At 45.1% G+C, this 23,504-nt stretch overlaps 1 protein-coding gene across 4 annotated transcripts in view; it reads left to right on the top strand.

Moving 5' to 3' along the window:
- LOC137504018 (protein unc-93 homolog A-like) overlaps positions 1-23,504 on the top strand; it is a 1,407,338-nt gene that overhangs the window by 1,291,006 nt on the left and 92,828 nt on the right. The window lies entirely within an intron of this gene.

Below are 23,504 nucleotides of genomic sequence, written 5' to 3'. Positions count from 1 at the left end.
TCTTAACCCCTTGCTGGCTCATTTTAAAGGCAGCAGTAGTCTAGTATGAGATAGACAACTTCTCTATAATTATAATTGCAAATGTACTGTTGTATACTTTTGTATTGTTACATTCTGTTTTGTATACCAAAAGTAATAACATACACTAAAAATTAAAAAAATATATATTTGTACCGTGTTGGCAAACAGTAAAAAAACACCTGTGAAAGAGTCAGTACAATAAATACTATAAAATAAATGCAACAGATCTGTGATTACAGAAGAGCAGAGAGGGAGATGAACGCCGCTCTGCTACTTCATGCCTGGTACACACCATGCAATTTGCCATCAGATAGATGGGCTCGAATTGATTATTTCCGACAGGTCTAATCTGATTTCTGATCAGTTTTCTAATCGACTTTGTATAAGTGATCGGAAAATCGATTCAACCCATCTATCTGTTGCGTACCAGGCATTAGGGACTCACTGCTCTAACAGGAAATCCATCATTCATCATTTTTCAGAGAGAAAACATTCATAGGTATCCTGCAAACAAGTGATCGTTAAGGCTCATACACACATCAGACTATAGTCTTTGAAAAATGAAAGATCACAGACCAATCTTGCCACCCTTCATGTAGTACGAGAGCCATACCTTCACAGTCTATTCTATGGAGCTGCACTCCCTATCAGATAAAAATCTTTGCAAGATGCAGCACACACAGATGCTGTACAGACACAAAAGATCAGTATCTGCAAAAGATCTGTTCCTGCCACAGATCCGTTCCTGGAAATTGCATTCATAGTCTATGAGATCTGCAGATCATCATACACACCTTGTTTAACTGACATTCATCTGCAGATCAGACAATCATCTGCAGATCTGAAAATCCATCCTGGTGGATCGGATCTGCAGATGAATGTCTGTTAAACAAGGTGTGTATGATGATCTGCAGATCTCATAGACTATGAATGCATTTTGCAGGAACAGATCTTTTGCAGATACTGATCTTTTGACTGTGTACAGCATCTTTGTGTGCAGCATCTTGCAAAGATTTCTGTTTGATGGGGAGTTCAGCTCCATAGAATAGACTGTGTAGGTGTGGCTCTCATACTACATGGAAGGGGGTAAAATTGGTCTGTGATCTTTCATTTTCCTAAAGGCTCATACACACATCAGACCACAGTCTTTGGAAAATGAAAGATCACAGACCAATTTTACCCCCTTCCATGGAGTATGAGAGCCATACCTACACAGTCTATTCTATGGAGCTGAACTCCCCATCAGATAAAAATCTTTGCAAGATGCTGAACACGTTCAAAAGATCAATATCTGCAAAACATCTGTTCCTGCAAAAGATCCGTTCCTGCAAAATGCATTCATAGTCTATTATATCTGCAGATCCTCATACACACCTTGTTTAACAGACAATTATCTGCAGATCAGACAATCATCTGCAGATCTGAAGATCCATCCTGGTGGATCTGATCTGCAGATGAATGTTTGTTAAACAAGGTGTGTATGAGGATCTGCAGATATCATAGACTATGAATGCATTTTGCAGAAACGGATCTTTTGCAGGAACAGACCTTTTGCAGATACTGATCTGTTGCATGTGTACAGCATCTTGCAAAGATTTCTATCTGATGGGGAGTTCAGCTCAATAGAATAGACTTTGTAGGTATGGCTCTTATACTACATGGAAGGGGGTAAAATTGGTCTGTGATCCTTCATTTTCCAAAGACTATGGTCTGATGTGTGTATGTACCCTGAGTGTGTGTGTGTGTGTGTGGGGGGGGGGGGGGGGAGGCGGTTGGTGGTACCGGGCCTAGGGCACTGGGAAGTCCAAATCCGGCCCTGAGAACCACATTAAGGAAACATTATTATACCCAAGTAGAGGAGTCAGACAGATGTCCATTAAAAAAAGTTCAAGTAGGAGTCCAGCCCTCTCACCATGGGCTGTAGAAAAGTAGTCATGTAGAGTGGTTAAGTTTTGAGGCACCGTGCAGAAAAGATGAGCCCCAAAATGTGGAAATGATCCAAAGCATGTAGGCTAAAAGGTGTACGTTCGTCAAAAAGGACCAAGTGACAAAATCACTCCACAAGACATCCCTAAAACGTAGTATACCACATTTAACACACATAAAGAGAAAGAAGCAAAGTCCAGCTCTCATACCTTAGGGCTGTAGATAATAGCAGAGGTAAAGTAGGAATATAGGAAGATATATGTACATCATGTATGTAATCCAAAGGATGCAAGGACATACATAGGATAACACCTCAAAGGAACAATTATTGTGGTAGGTAGCAACCCATATTAAAGTCTTCATTAAGTCCATGTGGGATTCTAGTCCCTAGTTTGTGTATCCATCGTAGTTCCCACTGTAAGAGTTTAGTGATGTTATTACCTCCCCTAATACTGGGATATAATCTCTGTAATCCATAAATCTTCCAATTCTCTATTCCTCCCAATGGACATATTAATGAGTGTGCTGCTACAGTGGTCAATGTTTTGTTCTCAAAGTGGTCTCTTTGTGCTAATTTAATAGTGGAGCGATGTTTTTGAATCCTTATTTTAAGTGGGTTTTTGGTCTGACCGACATATCTTTTGTGGCACCCACATTCCAAAAGGTAGATTACCCATGGGGTTTGACAGTTAATAAAGTCATGCAGGACAATCCTAGAATTATCTCTGAAATTCCGGATATGTTTTGCTGATGGCATCAAAGAGCAGATAGAACAGCTGCCACAAGGGAAGCTGCCTTTGATGCTCAGAGACCTTGATGGTCCCTCATAATGACTGTGGCAAAGTCTATCCCTCAGAGTGGGGGCCCGCTTGGCCGTCAAAGATGCTCTCGGGGTAATGTAACTCTTAATAGTCGGGTCACTTTGTAAAATTCTCCAGTGTGTATTAAAAATCCTATATATGTCATCCCAACACTCATTATAGACCGTGATCATCCTGACTAAATTGTTCTTCTTAGGGTCTTTCTTTTTTGGTCTTAATAATTGTTCTCTGGGGGTATATCTAGCTTTTCTCCAAGCTTTTCTGATGTATTTATTCGGATACCCCCGATCTCTAAATCTGTCTGCCAAATTACTTGCCTCTTTCTCGAATTCTTGGATGGTGGTACAGTTACGTCTAACCCTCATGAATTGTCCAGTAGGGATACTGCGTCTTGTTGCTGCGGTGTGATACACGCAAGTTTTGACAAACCTTGTATCAACCCAATATGGTGCAGTTTAGATAGTCACCCAGGTGGGCTTAGGCTTACGATTCATTTAATATATTAGGGGCTTTTTGGACTGGGTACGGTGTTGCCTTGTTTTTAATTGTTTTTATTGTTTTGATATCGGCATTAATAAAGAGAAATTTTGCATTTACTCTTGGCTTTATGCTTCAGCCTCCTTGTTCAGACTTTATTATCTCGTTTCATTTAGGGAGGTGCCCTTTTCTCCTTTTTATCCACAATGCAGTTATTAAATAGGTCGAGGACCTTGCCTTCCCTCCCTATTAACACACTTGTGTATGTATTTGCATATAATATGCATTAACATGCTTGCTCATCTTTTGTTTGTCTAATTATGTCTAATTGGAGACTGCCTTTTGTCTCTTCTCAGAGCAGCATTACCTTTATATTGATAATGGCATACAGTGTCATTGATGCCTTTGAACGAGGCTGGAGTGAGAAGCTAAGTGAGGTATTTGAAAACGAACAAAACATATCCACTAACATCTTGCCTGAAGATTTCAGGACACTCTGTGGAAATATCAAAGATACCAATATACATTATACCAAAGTCTGGTGGAATATCAAGAGCTTGCAATACTATGACAAAGAGGGAGTCTATCCTAGAGGATTGCGAGTCCAAATCTTCCCTTCATGGCAGTTGGAAGATAAAAATAAAAAAAACTGGGAAATGGGTCTCAACAAATGTGCCAGTATAATTATACAAATGCTAATTAACTTGGATAAAGAATTACTTATGAATCTGAAAAATAAAAATGCTATGTTACTAAAAGAACTGGCCAAATATGATCAGAGGAGTCTTGTTGAACCCTTTCTAGAACAACTGAAAAAAGATATTGAAAAGTTGGAGAGTGAAGTCATAGAAAACAAGAAAAAGAAGTTACTGAGAGACAGACAGGACTATGCCAATGCCAAAGCCTACCTTTGGAAACACAAAAATAATATGCGTGGAAAAAACTTCCCCAGGAGACCAAATAAACCGAAAAAACCTAAACGGCCAGTAACAACACCTCAGGTACCTCAACAAATACATGGAGAACCAACAATTAATTATATATCTGATTCTAGTGAATTTACTGAATCTGATGTAGAGGGTAGTGCACAGTATCTCTTGGGAAGATTGGATGATATACGCCAGGTGGGGAAGAAACACAAAGCCACTGGTGGCGCCACTACCTCAAGAAGTAATGACGAGGTACTTAACATTGTTAATCTATCTGACATCCCTTTGACAGGGGCTGAGCAGGACCTCCTGAAAAGGGGCCTGACTTTTTCTCCTGTCAATAGATTTGATCCTTTTGACATACTAAAAGACCTATATTTCTTTTGTAGGAAACTAGTTCTTAAAAAATTATACCATAACCAGGATGTCGCAACAATAACAACTATTGAAATGGACCTCGATGAACAGGATAAAATGATCTTTATGGACCTGATGTCCTTATTGGAGGAACAAAACTCTGAAATGGTGAGTAAGAGTACACCCTTTAGACCAGCTTCCAAATTCCTGCCAGCCTTCAACTCTTGCCCCCAGGTTCAGACATTTTTTGATATTGTGTCATCCGAATTGCAGCAAGTTAGCTGCAATAAGAGGAGTAAGGATAATTTGACTGTAGAGGAGAGGAGAGATTTATCTGACCTCGGTAGCAGAACAGATATCATAATAAAGGAGGCTGATAAAGGGGGAAATGTAGTGGTCTGGCCAAGGCCCCTATATGAGCAAGAGGCATACAGACAACTGAATGACACCAAATTTTATAAAAAAACTTTCTGGTAATCCTACGGAGAGTTACCAGAAAGAACTTAAAACATTACTGGATACCGGTTTGGAAGAAAAGATCATAACAAAAAGAGAATATAAATATCTTTTGGTTGAACAACCAGTCACACCCACCTTCTACATCCTCCCCAAGATACATAAAAATCCACAATGCCCGCCAGGGAGACCTATAATATCTGGGATGGGCAGCCTGAATGAAAAATGCTGTGCATTTATTGACTTTTTTCTGCAGCCCCATGTGGTCTCCTTAGAGTCATATATTCGTGACTCCACAGATATAATAACGAAATTGATAGACATTCAGCTTGAAACTCAAGACCTGTTGATTACATGTGATGTCGAAAGCTTATACACAAATATATCACATCAACAAGGCCTTAGAGCAGTCCAATACTTTCTGGACATGGAATCAACTGAAAATCGCAATAGAAACCTCTGGTTGTTGGAGCTTTTGGAATTTGTGTTAACACACAACTTTTTTCTATTTAACAACACCTACTACCTCCAGGTAAGGGGTGTGGCCATGGGGGCCAAATGTGCGCCCTCAGTGGCCAGCCTCTTTCTTGGTTGGTGGGAAAGGGAGGTGGTGTGGGCGTCGCCGCTGGAACGATTCCACCCCGCCATCGCGGGGTGGCATCGTTTTATTGACGACGTCCTCATTTTATGGCAAGGCAGTACTGATTTGTTTTCAGAATTCATCGGTATCCTGAATGAAAATGATTTGAACATTTTCCTTACATTTGATATCTCTCAGAAGGAAGTATGCTTTCTGGACATCAAAATCAACAAGAACACCTTGCATCGCAAGGCAACAGCTGTCAACAGCTTACTACATTACTCCTCGTATCACACCGCAGCAACAAGACGCAGTATCCCTACTGGACAATTCATGAGGGTTAGACGTAACTGTACCACCATCCAAGAATTCGAGAAAGAGGCAAGTAATTTGGCAGACAGATTTAGAGATCGGGGGTATCCGAATAAATACATCAGAAAAGCTTGGAGAAAAGCTAGATATACCCCCAGAGAACAATTATTAAGACCAAAAAAGAAAGACCCTAAGAAGAACAATTTAGTCAGGATGATCACGGTCTATAATGAGTGTTGGGATGACATATATAGGATTTTTAATACACACTGGAGAATTTTACAAAGTGACCCGACTATTAAGAGTTACATTACCCCGAGAGCATCTTTGACGGCCAAGCGGGCCCCCACTCTGAGGGATAGACTTTGCCACAGTCATTATGAGGGACCATCAAGGTCTCTGAGCATCAAAGGCAGCTTCCCTTGTGGCAGCTGTTCTATCTGCTCTTTGATGCCATCAGCAAAACATATCCGGAATTTCAGAGATAATTCTAGGATTGTCCTGCATGACTTTATTAACTGTCAAACCCCATGGGTAATCTACCTTTTGGAATGTGGGTGCCACAAAAGATATGTCGGTCAGACCAAAAACCCACTTAAAATAAGGATTCAAAAACATCGCTCCACTATTAAATTAGCACAAAGAGACCACTTTGAGAACAAAACATTGACCACTGTAGCAGCACACTCATTAATATGTCCATTGGGAAGAATAGAGAATTGGAAGATTTATGGATTACAGAGATTATATCCCAGTATTAGGGGAGGTAATAACATCACTAAACTCTTACAGTGGGAACTACGATGGATACACAAACTAGGGACTAGAATCCCACATGGACTTAATGAAGACTTTAATATGGGTTGCTACCTACCACAATAATTGTTCCTTTGAGGTGTTATCCTATGTATGTCCTTGCATCCTTTGAATTACATACATGATGTACATATATCTTCCTATATTCCTACTTTACCTCTGCTATTATCTACAGCCCTAAGGTATGAGAGCTGGACTTTGCTTCTTTCTCTTTATGTGTGTTAAATGTGGTATACTACGTTTTAGGGATGTCTTGTGGAGTGATTTTGTCACTTGGTCCTTTTTGACGAACGTACACCTTTTAGCCTACATGCTCTGGATCATTTCCACATTTTGGGGCTCATCTTTTCTGCACGGTGCCTCAAAACTTAACCACTCTACATGACTACTTTTCTACAGCCCATGGTGAGAGGGCTGGACTCCTACTTGAACTTTTTTAATGGACATCTGTCTGACTCCTCTACTTGGGTATAATAATGTTTCCTTAATATGGTTCTTGATTAGTAAATTTGTGTTTCTCATTACAGAATTAGGTTTTGGATATGTAATCACATTCGCAGTGTCCATAGGGAAGAACCTTTATGAACACAAAAAAGAAAGAAGGACCAAGAACATTATCCTATATCATTTACCCAGAAAGTTTTATTGATCCAAGAAAAATATTCTTTGAGAGTATTACTCTTTGTAAAATCCAGTCTTTTTGATGTAATGATTTCTTTGATGTACATATAGTTTGATTAATCTTGATGGAGTTTCCATTTAATCTTACCCTTGGAATTGTTTACCAAACTATTACCATGGATTATTGATTATTGTGATTAATACCTCCTGCATCTGTGAATTTTCTCTTTTTTTATTCCTAAGCACTATATACTTTTTTCCACTAGATGGCGGCATATTTCTCCTTTACCTTACCTTACATGTTGTCTACACTATCACCACTAGATGGCGAACATTAGATTCGTTAATACACAGCGTACCAAATTACGAGTACGCATGCCTGACCCCAGCGTGCTGACATCAGACGGCACTCGGGGTCGGACATATGACGTGGCCGCGTCTTCTGGATACATAAAACACGCCGATGCACACATCTCATTGTCCCCCAGCAGCTTCGGCAGAACTAGTCGGACGGGCGTAGGAGTGCCCAAGCAGCCGTCCCCAGCCCATTCATACTTCATGACTTGGTAAGCCTTGCCGCTTTTCTCCTGCCACCTGCCTTTCTCACTATGCCTCACCCCTTCACCTATCACTCATGTCAAATTTGAATTTTCACAACACTTGTTTTTCCAATACATTGTTTGTATCAAACACTATTGTTCATCCTCTATGAGGTCTTACTGTTCCCACCAGCGATATTGTTATTTGCACTATTATGTATGCATAGACAGGAGTTTAATTTTCAACACTGCATTGACAATCATTACAGCGTCTATCTGTGTGGTGTCACAGCTTTATGTATTTTCAATCCAATCCAATTCATTCTTATATTGCTGCTGTTGACCCACATCATTTACACGCAAGTTTTGACAAACCTTGTATCAACCCAATATGGTGCAGTTTAGATAGTCACCCAGGTGGGCTTACGCTTATGATTCATTTAATATATTAGGGGCTTTTTGGACTGGGTACGGTGTTGCCTTGTTTTTAATTGTTTTTATTGTTTTGATATCGGCATTAATAAAGAGAAATTTTGCATTTACTCTTGGCTTTATGCTTCAGCCTCCTTGTTCAGACTTTATTATCTCGTTTCATTTAGGGAGGTGCCCTTTTCTCCTTTTTATCCACAATGCAGTTATTAAATAGGTCGAGGACCTTGCCTTCCCTCCCTATTAACACACTTGTGTATGTATTTGCATATAATATGCATTAACATGCTTGCTCATCTTTTGTTTGTCTAATTATAGCAGTAAAAATGCTGGCATGTTCCCATGCCTGGGATGTCACATGTGTGGGATGGTGCTGAAAGGCAACAGATTCACACATCCATCCCAAGGCACTACCTTTTTTCTTAATCGACGGTATACGTGTGATTCCAGTTTTGTGGTCTACTTGCTCAAGTGCCCTTGTGGCCTTGGGTATGTGGGCATGACCACCCAGCGGTTGAAGGACCGTATTTCGTCCCATAAATCTGCGATTCGTAATAAAGTGCGGGGTCAATCTGTCTCCGAACATTTTGCCTTAAAGGGACACTCTGTGTCTCAGTTGAGGGTGACAGTTATTGATTCGGTCCCCGTTAATTGGCAGGGAGGGAATAGAGAAACGGCACTATTGAAAAGAGAAGCAGCTTGGATCAGAAAGCTAGATACATTAGAACCTAAGGGTATGAATCGGGAATATGATCTGGGTTTTTGTGTCCATAACCGTTAACTTAATGTCAGCTGGGTGATATTCTTACCACCTGGCCTTTCTCACCATCTTATTATTATATATCATATATTTTGCTATTGTTGTAATTTTCATATATTAATTGCTCTTTTGTGTTTTTAGGTTCCCCTGGGTGGTGTGTATGGCCGTCCTGATTGAGGTTTGTCCTGGGTGGTATGTATGGCTATCCAGGTACTTGGTGTGACATTGATTCATTTGCCTGTCAATGTTCAAAATAATTTTATTTTATTTGTTATTTTTTACTTTTATTTAATTTTTTGCGCTATCTTATTTTTGCATTTTGCGTGTTTGCCCTGTCCGGAGTCGGGATATTAACGTTTTTGTATGCCTTTACGCTTGATATGTCCTGTGTCCGCAGTGTTTACTTAGTGGCCGGACATTTTATCTACGTTTTTATGGCGGCACTGGGCGTTTCCTGGGCTCTGGACCGGGCGGACGCGCAGCGTTTTGCTGCTGAGCCCGATTGTGTACACGCAGGCTTGTTGCCTGGTGACCATCGGACTCAGCGAGCGACGTGGGGGTTTCTTCCGGTTTTTCCGGAAGTTCGGGCCTCTGTTGGAGCGCAGCGTTGCGCTCCATGGACACGCATGGTGCCTGTCCCCTGCGTGCTGCCGCTGGTCGATGTGTGCGGCGCACGGGGAGGAGGGGTGATGACGTACTCGGAGGAGGATGCCGGCTCCCAGTGTGCATGTATTGCCGCTCGTTGTATTTGTGAGATCTGCAGGTGACAGGTAAATGATATTCATGTCTCCCCAGTGTGATTTACATATTAAGTTGTCTGTTCCCCATCAGGTCCGCCATGGCACACCCCGCCCAGCAGGACACCTATTGGTGTTTTTAGTGGGGGAGGGATATTTAAGGACACATGTTGTGGTGTTATTTGTAGGCTGTTGCAATTTGAGAAAGGGCTATGCCCGAAACAGCGTCTGTCTTGCTGAAGCCATGTTTGTGTGATTAAAGAGCTTATAAATACTACTCATCTCCAGTGGTGCCGGTCTTACTTGTGATTGGACTGTTGTTGGTCTCTAATGGCACTGAGGCCTTGACCGTGGCACACGTCAAGTTCATCCTATTATTGGTGCTCCTCCTGAAAGTTTCTGTTCTGCTCGCTTCAACCAGTACTTGACCGCGAAGATACCCTCCTCACCTGTCACCTCCAAGAAGCAAAGAATCTCGCCAAGAGCAGGGCAGGGTTGACGGCCTTAACTCTGCCCTGCCTGCCACATCTCAAAGGCCACTTAAATTTTCATTTGTAGATGAAAATTGAATAAGTCCAAACCCATGTCCGTGAGGTGGACCCCGTCCGCCCGGAAAAGGCAACGCGCCCCTTCCAAATCAACGTGACGAACGCTTAACCCTCCTTGTTCCGACACCAAGCTCGCAATGGATCTGTTTACCTTGATCCGGGCCCTATCAATGCCTTGATATCCCGTGCACCCTGCCAATAAAACCTTGGTATAATCTCCGACCAGATGATCACCATGCTGGGGGCAACGGTCTTAAAATTTTTCAAATCACGATAATGGTCCTAATCAGTTGTCTCATTGAACTCTTTCCAAGATCGTTGCCCCCAGCGTGAATGACAAGAGCGTCTGGAAAGCCATGGGACGTTGCCCTATCAAAGAATTGAACCGGCAATTAATCCCAGCAGAGGCCCCTATCGCCCAACCATATAACCTGAGCCTGGTCAGAAGGCATCCCTAGGCAAGAGACATTAATCCGGATCCTTGCTCGCTGGGCCGCCCAATACATGAACGAATGGCCCATGCACCAAACCATGAAGCGCCTCCGTTCTAAAAGAAAAGAAAAACAAACAAAGCAAAATACTCATGCCAATACACTACCTATATATCAAAAAGAAAATACTATGCACACCCAAAAAGTGTAGAACACAACGACTAGTTTGGTTTAATGTTATTTAACTAGACATTCTAAAAAAGAAAGAAAAGCCTAACAGCCTCCACTGTGCCCAATTTTTTGTATGCCGTGCGGTCTAACATACAGAACATTGCATTCAAAAACTAAATGAGCGATTGTATGCAATAACTATTATTGTTCAATATAACAAAAAACACCTAATTGGCCATAACATAATTACTAACTCCAAGAAAAGCTGCCAATGTGTGTCCGCAATAGGTATCAAAAAATGGCTCTACACATGCATAATGCAAAAATATAAACACTTTATTATTCAATCCAAAAAGATAAAACAAATGTTAAAATCAATTAAAATCTCCCAATTTAAATCAACAGTAATTGATATTCCAGCTCATGAACAGAGATATTTCAATAATACATGATAGTCAAAAGGTTGTAGAGAGGCCAAAAATACCTAGTGCAAAGTGTCGTGTGCAATGTGTCTAGTGCCAAACATACAAAAACTATACAAATAAACTCTGTGAAAAAAACAATAAGGACCGATCCTATATCAAAACCCTGTGGAAGTTACAGTGAATGCATGTAGATGTATTAAATATACACCTAACCCTGTGAAAATAAAATACATAGATCTCAAACCAAGGCCATGGAATCACGGACTTTGCACTTTATGCATACAATTGCACATTGATATTTATCATAGGTGTTTTTTTGCACTGAGTCTGTGTGGGGGGTTGTGTGCACAAACAAATCCAGCGTTTTTTGGCTGGGGCTGGGTGTGCACACGGCTCTTGCACACAAATATTTGTTTGAGATCTATATATTTTATTTTCACAGGGTTAGGTGTATATTTAATACATCTACATGCATTCACTGTAACTTCCACAGAGTTTTGATATAGGATCGGTCCTTATTGTTTTTTTCACAGAGTTTATTTGTATAGTTTTTGTATGTTTGGCACTAGACACTTTGCACACGACACTTTGCACTAGGTATTTTTGGCCTCTCTACAACCTTTTGACTATCATGTATTATTGAAATATCTCTGTTCATGAGCTGGAATATCAATTACTGTTGATTTAAATTGGGAGATTTTAATTGATTTTAACATTTGTTTTTTCTTTTTGGATTGAATAATAAAGTGTTTATATTTTTGCATTATGCATGTGTAGAGCCATTTTTTGATACCTATTGCGGACACACATTGGCAGCTTTTCTTGGAGTTAGTAACATAGAGAGCATATCTGTTAGATTGCCAGCGACCTAACCTCTTCACCATATCAGTTGACATCCCCAATTGGGAGGCTTCCGTCGCAGCTCCTATCCGAAAGGAGTGGGACGTGTAGTCCCTACCCTCCAAACCCAACATCGTAAAACACAGACGAAGTACTGCTGAAAATTAAAAACGGGTAAGCGGTAAGCCACTTTCATGTAATAACAAAGAACCCTCGCCACCCGGTCTGATCAGTAAAAAATGTTTTAAATTGTCCACAGGACAGGAAATACAGGAAGGGAGGGAATACAATGTAATGATTACACCCTTCCCAATTTGATCGGTCTTCGACCAGCGCAAACATATATCCAATGAATTTGAACCCAGCGTCACATCCTCTCTCTGAATCCCACCCTGAACTCGTGAATTAGGGCTGACCAGCTCACTGATCCTAAATGCCCCATAAAAAGCCAGTGAAAACGCTAGAGCAAACAGGACTGCTTCATATTGTGAAGAACACACCGCCAGGAGACGATCCAACAAACCCTTAAGGATCTCCTATGTGATGGGCCTCCTCCTGTCCACCCGACGTGAATCCCTCTTCCACCCTTTTAATGCCTGTTGAACAAGAAATAGTTTGGTGAAATCTTCCCATCCATTTAATTTGCATAAAAATGTCAGGGCAGCTGCACGTTTTTGAATTGCAGACGGAGATTCCCCTTTTTCAAACGATGATCCCACCACCCATAAATAAACTTCCCTCCTATCCGCGTCTGTGCGCACATGGGAGAATACGCTCTCAAGCTGAAACCACTGATCCCATGCCCGATTGTAAGCCGACCAGGTGGCCGGAGCTAATGACCGTTCGATCAATGCCCACATACTCGACCTACCACCATCCATAGATGCTCCGGGCAAGGCTCGCCCCGATCCTCTGCCTCCGGAGCCAGGTGCCGAAATCTATCCCACTGAAAGCGAGAAAGGGCATCGGCAATGTCATTACGTTTTCCAGGCAAATGCGCCGCTCTTACAGTGATATTCAGCTCTAAACTTCGTAACACAAAATGTCTTAACAATGCCATAACAGGGGGGGAAGAAGATGTGATTGAGTTCACAATTGATACAACCGCCATATTGTCGCACCAGAAACGAACAACCTTGTTCCTTAATTCACTGCCCCACAATTCAATTGCGACCAAAATCGGGAAACAAATTCCAGTAGAGCCAAGTTTTTAACCAAGCCCGAGCTTATCCACGACAATGGCCATTACCCAGAGCTCCATCGTCCAGAGAAGTAGGCCCCGTATCCATGACTCCCGGAAGCGTCTGTGAACAGTTCGAGACTGTCACTGTCAACCGGCAAATCTTGCCAGTACACGCGACCATTGAAATTGGAAAGGAAGTTGTGCCAAACTACCAAATCTCCCTTATGCGGTGGTTGCTGGAAAGTGTAATGGTTAAGGGCTCTGCCCCTGACACAGGAGACCTGGGTTCAAATCTCGGCTCTGCCTGTTCAGTAAGCCAGCACCTATTCAGTAGGAGACCTTGGGCAAGACTCCCTAACACTGCTACTGCCTATAGAGCGCGTCCTAGTGGCTGCAGCTCCGGCGCTTTGAGTCCGCCAGGAGAAAAGTGCAATATAAATGTTCCGTGTTTGTTATGCTCTCTGTTCAACCTTACAAAATGGTGAGGTTCCCGGACGCCGCATGTCGCAATGGCAAGGCGGCCCGAAAAAATGCGACTGACTGGAAGAACTTTGCAAGCAAAATTCAGCTTTCCTAATAAAGATTGTAACTGTTGCAAGCGCAATTTTTTAGCCCGTAATGCCAATTCCACATTTTCCAATAAATCCCGGAGCTTGTCTTCCGGCAAGCGACTTATCCCAGAAATCGAATCGATTTCTATTCCAAGGAATTTTAGAACCGTCGAAGAACCTTCAGTTTTTTCCCGAGCCACCGGAACCTTGAATTCGCCGAAAACCCGAAGTATCCCTTCCAGTAAAATTTTGCATAACCTGGACCCCGCTGGACCTGCGCAAAAAAAGTCATCCAAGTAATGAGTTACTGTAGTGAGTCCCGTCTGTTCCTTCACCACCCACTCCAAAAATGTTGCAAATGTTTCGAAGTAGGCACAGGAAATAGAGCACCCCATGGGCAAACAACGATCGATAAAAAATTCCTTTTGAAAGTAACAACCCAGGAGGTGTTGACTCCCCGGGTGAACCGGTAATAACCGAAAGGCTCCACGTCTGTTTTTGCCATGAGTGCTCCAAAACCAGCCATCTTCACAATGCCCAACGCGAAATCAAAAGTCGTGTAGGAAACTGACGACAGTTCCGTCGCTATGCCATCATTAACCGATCCCCCTTTTGGGAACGATAAATGATGTATCATCCTGAATTTGTTGGCTTCTTTTTTGGGGACCACACCTAACGGTGATAGCACTAAATTTGATATAGGCAGGGATTTAAATGGGCCTGCCATGCGGCCCAGCGCAACTTCCTTATCCAATTTTTCTTTTATCACACCAGGGTGTAATCGTGCGGATTTTAGGTTTTTTAGTGTCTGAACTTGAGGAGACAGTGAACAAGGTATGGTAAAACCCTCACTAAAACCACTCCGGAGCAAATCCGATGCCTCCCGTAAGGGGTACTTATCTAACCATGGAAACATCGCCTTTTCATTCACTGGGGTCCTCCCCTTTTCCAGGCCCGTCCAAAGGTCTCCTAAGCCCCCCTTTTCCTTTTCGAAAACATTTTCCGACCGGGTGACCAGCACCGCAACTGGAACATTCATGGCGGAAACGAAAGCCATTTCCCCACTTGCATTGTGAGTCATTATAGGCCCAGCAAACCCCCCGTCTTGCCGCGGAGGAAGAACCCCCCAACCCTGTGGAGGGGGAGCCGCTCTGAAAAGGCGTCGGCCCAGAACCCAAATAAGTCCCCGTCCCTTTGCCTGACATAACCCTCATCCATATCCCTATGTCTCGGTGATCCCATTCCAGATTTGGAAGAACCGACATCCTCTGTCTAAACTGTTCATCATAGCGGAGCCATGCAGTTCCGCCATGCGATCTATGGGCCTCCCAAATTGTATCCAGATAGCAAAACAATGCCGAACACTTTTCCGGGTGCTTTTCCCCCACTATGCTGCCCAAAATGGTGAAAGCCTGCAACCAGTTCCCAAAAGTGCGGGGGATTATTCTATACCTCCGCCTGTCCTCATCCTCTTCCTTCCTATGTTCCTTGCCTTTCTCCCATTTTTCTACGTTAAACCTTTCTAACGGAAGCAATGTAAAAATGTTGAAGTATTCCCTTTTCACACTTTTTCTCTTAATTCCGCTTTTACATGAGCCCCCAGTGGCCCCTCGTAACAAATGTAAGAGTGTCCTTTTGCCTTATCCGATATCGGAGTTTTCTTTTTACCTATCTCCTCGATCGGTGACACCACTGGGGCCTGGGGCTGCACTACCATGTCAGAACTCCCAACCCCACTCAAGTCACTCGACCCCAAACTCACTTCTCTCACACCAGCCACCTTATCCCACACTTGCAATGGGCTTGACACTCCCCCACCCGAGACAGGGCCCTCAAAGGCTCCAATAAGTTGCTTTAATTTTGCCATAAAAGACTCTTCATGTGATCGACTCGAACCAGATGTAACATCAGCAGTAATAACTGTAGATAAAGAGGGCTGAGACTCACTACTCAGATGCGCGGGGGTATCACTTCCGCCATCCATGGAACCAGCCAGCTGAGGGGTTGCCGCCGCTCCCGAAGTCCCAGGAACTGGACTCGTAGACTGGAGCCCCGGAGAGGGTCCGCTTGCTCCGCCAGCATCAGGGAGAGGATGCTGCAGGGAATAAAGAAAAGAGCCATGGGGAGTGCCGGAGGACAACCGCCCCACACCCGTTAGACCCGAACCAGACGGGTGTGCTACCACATTGCTTGGTGCCAAGTGACCCCAAAGTGAGGGGTGCATAGATCCCAAGGCCTGGGGAACAGGCGAAGAGACCCAGATGGGAGCCCCAGCCGCATCCTGGCTAAGCTGAAAAAGCATCTGTGGGGGGGGGGGGGGTGTGTTGAGTCCCCCCAGAGAGGGGAACATTCAATGAGCTGGGAAATTGAAGGGGGGTTGCCCCAGGCGGTTGTGCCTGCAGGAAAGAACCTGGTTGTGAAGAGGGGGCGGAATCTCCAGGTATGGAGTGTGCCCCGGCTACTGGCCCCGTGATGTGGAGGTGGGGGAGGGACTGAGGGCCCAGCTGAGAGGGATGAAAAGAGGGGGGGGAGACAGATGCCCCGGGGGAGGGGGTAAATGGGGGAGAGAGAGGGTGAGAGTGTCGTTGGTGTGAGAAGGGCCAGGCCCTCCGAAGGAGGAGGGGGCGGGTGCAGGGTTCAGGAGAGAGGGTGGTGAAGGGTTGAGGTGCTGAGGTGGGGGGCAAGGCACTGGGGGGGGGGGTTTCTTGCCTTTTGGCTTGCCCTTTTTTGCACCTTGTTTCCCCTTGCGCTCCCCTCCCCCCCCCCCCGGGTGCCGAGCGAGGCTGCAGAGCAAGCGGTGAGATGCCGCCATGTGCAGAAGGAAGCCCCGCCCCCTGGTCACCCGGTGTCGGAACTGCTCCGACATGAGCCCCCTCATTCTCTGTTACCTGCCCGCCGGAGGCCGCACAAACACCACTCACCGCCCTTGGGGACCTCCATGGAGGAGAGGGAGCCAGCCTGTTGGTGGCCCTTCTGGTCCTCTGCTGCCGATCTGCGGGAGAAGCCGACGTAGAAGGAGCCGGGTAGGGAGGGATCTGCTCCACCAAGCTCTGGAGCCAGGAATCCCCTCTGGAAGCAGCAGAATCTCGGAGCCACTGCCAGATCTCCTCCGACATGCTTGCTGCTCTTTTTTTTTTTTTTTTTTTATTACTACACAGCAGGAGCTAATTGCAGGAGGACTTTTCCTCTCTGCTGTCCTGGGAAAGTGATGATACGTCACATCCCAGCTCCCACAAACCCCCTGCAGTGCCAGCCTCCCATTGTACCTCCCACCACATTCTTAAAGGGACAGCCCACCACACTAGCTGAGTGCTCCCAAAGGGACATGCACCCTGACATGATGCCCAAGGGTGATTACCCAGGGCATCTCTGACTTTCCCTCTTTAACAGATTCTCTTTAAAGGATTTCAAGTGTATTCGTCTCATCATTATACAGAAGGGCCTCGAAAGAGTCCTCCTGTATTGTTATTTTTCGTCACTACCTCTCTGAGTCAGGACTTGCTTGCCGTGCCTGCTGCCGTCCTTGGATGTGTGGTGGTAGCCGTTTCTCAGGCTCCTACTCTGGACCAGAATCGAACCCTGATTCCCGGCCCCATATCCGTGGTCACCATGGTACTGAGAAAGTACCATGGAAAGTTTATCACACAGTTGAATGAATGTCAGACTTGCCCTCCATAACAGATTCTCATTGAAGGAACTGCACAGACAGCAGAAAAAGTAATTTAAAAAAATAGATGTAAGCTTTAACAATGGTAGAGAAAGAACCATCGACAGTCTGAGCAGTGATAAACCCCTTGACTACTGGGTGCGCAGGCTTGACCTGTGGCCAGAGCTGTCACAATTTGCCATCCAACTTCTGGCTTGCCATGCCTCAAGCGTCCTAGAAAGGAACTTCAGCACAGCTGGAGGCATTGTCAGTGAGAAGAGAAGTCGCCTAGGTCAAAAAAGTGTTCAGTACCTCACCTTTGTCAAAATGAATGAGGCATGGATCCCGGAGGGCTACTGCCTGCCTGAAGACTAAGTCAGTCCCCACACAGCATCTCTGCCTGCCTGAAGACTAAGTCAGTCCCCACACAGCATCTCTGCCTGCCTGCCTGCTGGCCGCTGCTGCCTGTCCCAAGATTAAGTTAGTACCCACACAGCATCTCTGCCTGCAGGCCGCTTGACTGCCTTCTCTGCCACCACCAACAGGGTCCAGGACTCCAGGTGAATTCCTTAATTTTTAAGGCCTCTAACAAAAAGAATAATAATTTTTCTGGTGCGTGTACATGCCTGCCTAATTTTTCTGGCTGCAACAACAAAACAAAAGGCATGTACAAGTGTCAATTCCCCTTTGTGATCGTTACCTTGCCGTGGTGAAGAGGCTTGCGTATCACAATGAAGCAATGACCTATATGAGTGTGTTAGGGGCACACCCAAGATAATAAGGTCGTTGCTTCATTGTGGCAGACCAAATTCGATCAGCTGGACAGTCACTGTTGCTCTGTCATTGACCTACCTCAGCCCGACCATATGGGCTGGACAGGGGCGGACTGACAACTCATGGGGCCCCACGGGCAATAGGAGATTATGGGGCCCCCATACCAGTGTTTCCCACCTTTCAGGTTATATTTTTACAGACTAAGATATAATAATTTACCGACAACAGTAAATATGTTATATTGTGATATTTTATACCGAGAAAAACCTGTGCGCCGCGTCTAAAAATGGGTGTGGTCACACGCAACAGAATGTGGGTGTGGTCATGGGTGGGGCAAAATATACATGACCTTAGCAGTGGTGTAAAAGGTCTGCCGGGGAAGTTTGAACTCTGCCATAGTGTTTCCCCCAAAATACATGTAATCTGACAGCATTTCACCAAAAATCCATGCAATTTGGCAGAGGTTCCTCCAAAATGCAGATAATATGGCAGTCGTTCCCCCAAAATTGACGTTATCTGGCAGCAGCGGTTCCCCCAAATACACATAATTTGGCAGCGGCTCCCCAAAATATGCATAATCTGGCAGCGGATCACCAAAAATACATGTAGCAGCAGTGGTTCCCCCAAAATACACAGAATCTGGAAGCAGCAGTTCCCCCATTATACACAATCTGGCAGCGGTTCCCCAAAAATACACATAATCTGGCAGCTGTTTCCCAAAATACACTTAATCTGGCAGCAGCAGTTCCCCAAAAATAGTTAATCTGGCAGCAGTTCCCCCAAAATAGGTGCCCCCAGTATAGGTAACAAGGTCAAAAGGTATCCCCAGTGGAAGTAACTAGGTCTATAGGTTTCCCCAGTGCAGGTATCCAGGTCTATAGGTGTCCCCAGTATAAGTAGCCTAGTCTACAGTTGTCCCCAGAATAGATAACCAGGTCTATAGATGTCCCCAGTTAAGATAGCCAGGTCTATAGGTGTCCCCAGTATAGGTAGCCAGGTCTACAGGTGTCTCCAGAATAGATAACCAGGTCTATAGATGTCCCCAGTTAAGATAGCCAGGTCTATAGGTGTCCCCAGTATAGGTAGCCAGGTCTACATGTGTCTCCAGAATAGGTAGCCAGGCCTATAGGTGTCCCAAGTACAGATAGCCAGGTCTTTAGGTGTCTCCAGTATAGACAGCCAGGTGTATAGGTGTCTCCTGTATAGATAGCCAGGTCTTTAGGTTTCCCCAGTATATGTAGCCAGGTGTATAGGTGTTCCCAGTATAGCCAGGTCTATAGGTGTCCCCAGTATATGCAGCCAGGTGTATAGGTGTCCGCAGTATAGCCAGGTGTATAGGTGTCCCCAGTATATACAGCCAGGTGTATAGGTGTCCCCAGTATAGCCAGGTCTATAGGTGCCCCCAGTATATGTAGCTAGGTCTATAAGTGCCCCCAGTATATGTAGTCAGGTGTATAGGTGTCCCCAGTATATGCAGCCAGGTGTATAGGACTCCGCAGTATATACAGCCAGGTGTATAGGTGCCCCTAGTATATGTAGCTAGGTCTATAAGTGCCCCCAGTATATGCAGCCAGGTGTATAGGTCTCCATAGTATATGCAGCCAGGTGTATAGGTCTCCCCAGTATAGCCAGGTCTATAAGTGCCCTCAGTATATGTAGCTAGGTCTATAATTTCCCCCAGTATATGTAGTCAGGTGTATAAGTGCCCCCAGTATATGTAGCTAGGTCTATAAGTGCCCCCAGTATATGCAGCCAGGCTTGTAGGTGTCTCCAGGAGGGGAGATAGCCAGTGAAGGAGGGCGATGGGCATAGCGGCGGAGAAGGGGGAACGTTTCCCCCCCTTTCCTTACCTTGGGGCCCCCCTTCCTGGCTCTCCCCTCCAGAATCTGTAAAGTGTCGGGCAGCGGCTGACAGCGGGCGGAGACTTACCATTGTATAGCCACCGGAGGGAGCGCTGATCTGTGTGCCACTAGTCTGGGCTACTCAAGTCTAGCGGCACACAGATCAGCACTCCCTCCGGTGGCTGTACAGCGGTAAGTCTCCGCCCGCTGTCAGCCGATGCCCGACACTTTACAGATTCTGGAGGGGAGAGCCAGGAAGGGGGGCCCCAAGGTGAGGGAAGGGGGGGAAACTTTTCCCCTTCTCCGCCACTATGCCAATCACCCTCCTTCACTGGCTGTCTCCCCTCCTGCTCAGGTGTCTGGCAGGCGGCGGGCCCCCCCTGATCACGGGCCCTCGGTCCGTACCCAAGTGCCCTAATGGTCAGTCCGCCCCTGGGGCTGGAAAGCCGCCATCGCCTGCACTCTCACCACTATGCGCACCAGTCCAGCTCAGTCATCACTACACAAACAGCTGTTTGCGGTGCGTTACACAGTGAGTTTGATCTGTCAGTGTGAAGCAGTACACTACACTACCTGCTGATCTATGTCTACACACGCAAGATGTTTTCAAGCACTTTATGCCTCCAATTAAGAAATGCAATGTGGTTTCTGCCCTCAAAACCCTGCTCTGCGTCAAATCCACAATTTTCTCAGGAATTTTGGCATGTATCCCACTCCGTCATGCCCCTCTCCAGGTGTTAGACCCCTTGAAACATCTTTTCCATCACTTTTGTGGCCAGAAACAGTATTTGTAGCTTTTAAAGTTTGCCTGCCCATTGAAGTCTATTGCGGTTCGCATGGTTGAACTCGACTTTTGCGGAAGTTCGCGTTCGAGGTTTGCGAACCCAAAATCGGAGGTTCGAACCATCTCTATGTGACAGTCAGGCAGTCTAACTGTGTCACTCACTTCACTGTCACTCTCCTTCTGTCACTATATTGTGTTCTGTTCATTTACCAGATTCAGTTCAGTTTGGTTAGTGACTGGCTGACTAGACTTGAGAAGGTGAGCTTCTCTGTGCTATTTGGCTGTGAGCAAGTGCTCATTTACTGTGAAAACAGTGTGATTTTGCTATTTTACACCTGTACAACACATATATTGTATTGCTGTATAGTTATCATTTGATTATGTTAGTCAGTGCTGTATACAGTCGCTTAGCTGAGGTCTGTGTGCAGGAGGCCAGGCCTGCTAGCCAGGTAGCCTAGAATCCTGTAGGTAGGTTAGGCAGGGTAGCCATCAGGGGGGGCAACTGACACTGTAGTGAGGGACCCTGGGCTTCTAGGGGCCCCGGGCCCCCCCAAAGTGCTGGAAGGGCCGCATGTGCTGGCTGCAGTGCCGGGACAAGCTTTACCAGCAACAGAGGCAGAAACTCTGAAGTGCGCCCCCCCCCCCCTAAACCACCCCCTCAGTCCCTGCTTTTGCCCAGCCCTGGGTGGGATAAAATGATTCCTGGGCTTTAGAGCCTTTCCACACTCGTGCGTTGCGAATTTCAGCAAGCAGAGCATACTGCTATCTGCAAGGCCAAGCTGAGGGTGAGTATGAAATCTTTAGCATTTGATGTCTTTGGTACACTTTAAAAAGGTATGAGTGTGGACACTGGACAAGCACTCATTAACAATGCATGCACAAACGCAATTGCATGCATGTGGAGCTCAATCGCACGGAAACTGTGTACAAGAAAATAATGCTGCAAACAGATCACATTAATGAAAGCGATCATTTTGCAATTCATAGATTTTTTCAATTCATAGATTCATAGATTTTTTCATGAGATTTTCTGTCAGATTTACTGTCAGATCGATTATTTTCAACAGGTTCAATCTGATTTCTAATCCACTTTCCAGTCACTTCTATAAAAAAATTGATCGGAAATCAGATAGGACCTGTCAAAAATAATCAATCTGAAAATCTGACAGAATCCCTTTGTGTATTCCTAGCATTACACAGACCTGCCACGTTCAATTACAATAAAACCTGTTGTGAACTCGATTCAGATGTCAGCAGCTGTTGCTGGAGAGGCTGGAGGTTTTGTCTCTCTGCTCCGGGACCATTTCTAGCTGCTGCATGGTCTCATGGTGCAGATCAACTGCTCTCGTGTGCCGAACACTAAAGAACACAACTAAGAACATAGTCAGCGGCGAAACAAGTACAGGGCCTTACCTCCTGTGGCAGACTGCGCTTCTGTGAGGGGAGCCGAGTGCGCATCTGTGGGGGGAATCGAGTGGCGGCGCACATCAGTGAGGGGAATCAAGCGGCGGTGCACATCAGTGAGGGGAATCAAGCGGCGGCGCACATCAGTGAGGGGAATCGAGCGGCGGCGCACATCAGTGAGGGGAGCCGACCAAAAAGTTGGGGGGGGCGGGAGCTGCAAAACAGTCACCAATAAGGCAACGCACACCGGACTTCCCTCAAAGAGGAGAGTGGGCAGCGGTAATGATCAGGTGCCAATTGATTGGCGGTGGGCGGACTTGCTAGTGACTGCGCCACCGCAACTACTGCAGAGACAGATTATGGGTTGGCGGGGAGAGCGGAGAATGCGCCCTCAAGGTCCTGCGCCCCGAGGCTGGCGCCTCTCCAGCCTCTGCCTCGGCCCGGCTCTGGCTGGCTGCGGGCCTGTTTCTCACTAACCAGCACACCGCATCTAGCATTGAGAAAAAAGTGACATCAGTGCTTGAACGTGGGGAGCAGATGAGTGAGTCCGCTACAGCGGACTTTCTATACTGGGGCACCACCTATATCTGGCTACAGGCTACCTATACTGGGGCTGGAACCACCTATACCTGGCTACCTATACTGGGGCAACACCTATACTTACATGCATCTTGGATATGTCCTTGTTAAATATGAATATTGATTAAAAAACACAAACAGAGGATAAAACACATAAAAAGCCCATGAAAAACGCAAACACGGGGAAAAAAAATCACAAAAAATGCCCATGGCTGAAAAGTGAAGGTTTTCTGCATGAACAAGTGTAAAAAGGTGGACATAAACAAAGGTGGCAACACACAATACAATAAAATGACCCGATTATACAGAAATTGATAAAAACAATTGGATTTCCCCCAAAATTTTAATTTTTTTTATTCGAACAAGAAATGCAATCAGATTTTCCGGTTTTATTTGATATAAGTCGATCAGGAGCAGTGGATTTTTCTGATCAATTTTGACCAAAATTGAATGGCGTGCGGTAGATTGTCATTTTATTAATATATACTAGGCCAGCGCTAGGTAAATAGTTTAATATCTATTTTAATAAATGGCTCTGAATAATAA

Source organism: Hyperolius riggenbachi, chromosome 4, assembly GCF_040937935.1.
Source record: "Hyperolius riggenbachi isolate aHypRig1 chromosome 4, aHypRig1.pri, whole genome shotgun sequence".
In the NCBI taxonomy this organism is placed as follows: domain Eukaryota; kingdom Metazoa; phylum Chordata; class Amphibia; order Anura; family Hyperoliidae; genus Hyperolius; species Hyperolius riggenbachi.
This window is presented reverse-complemented; position numbering and strand designations above follow the sequence as displayed.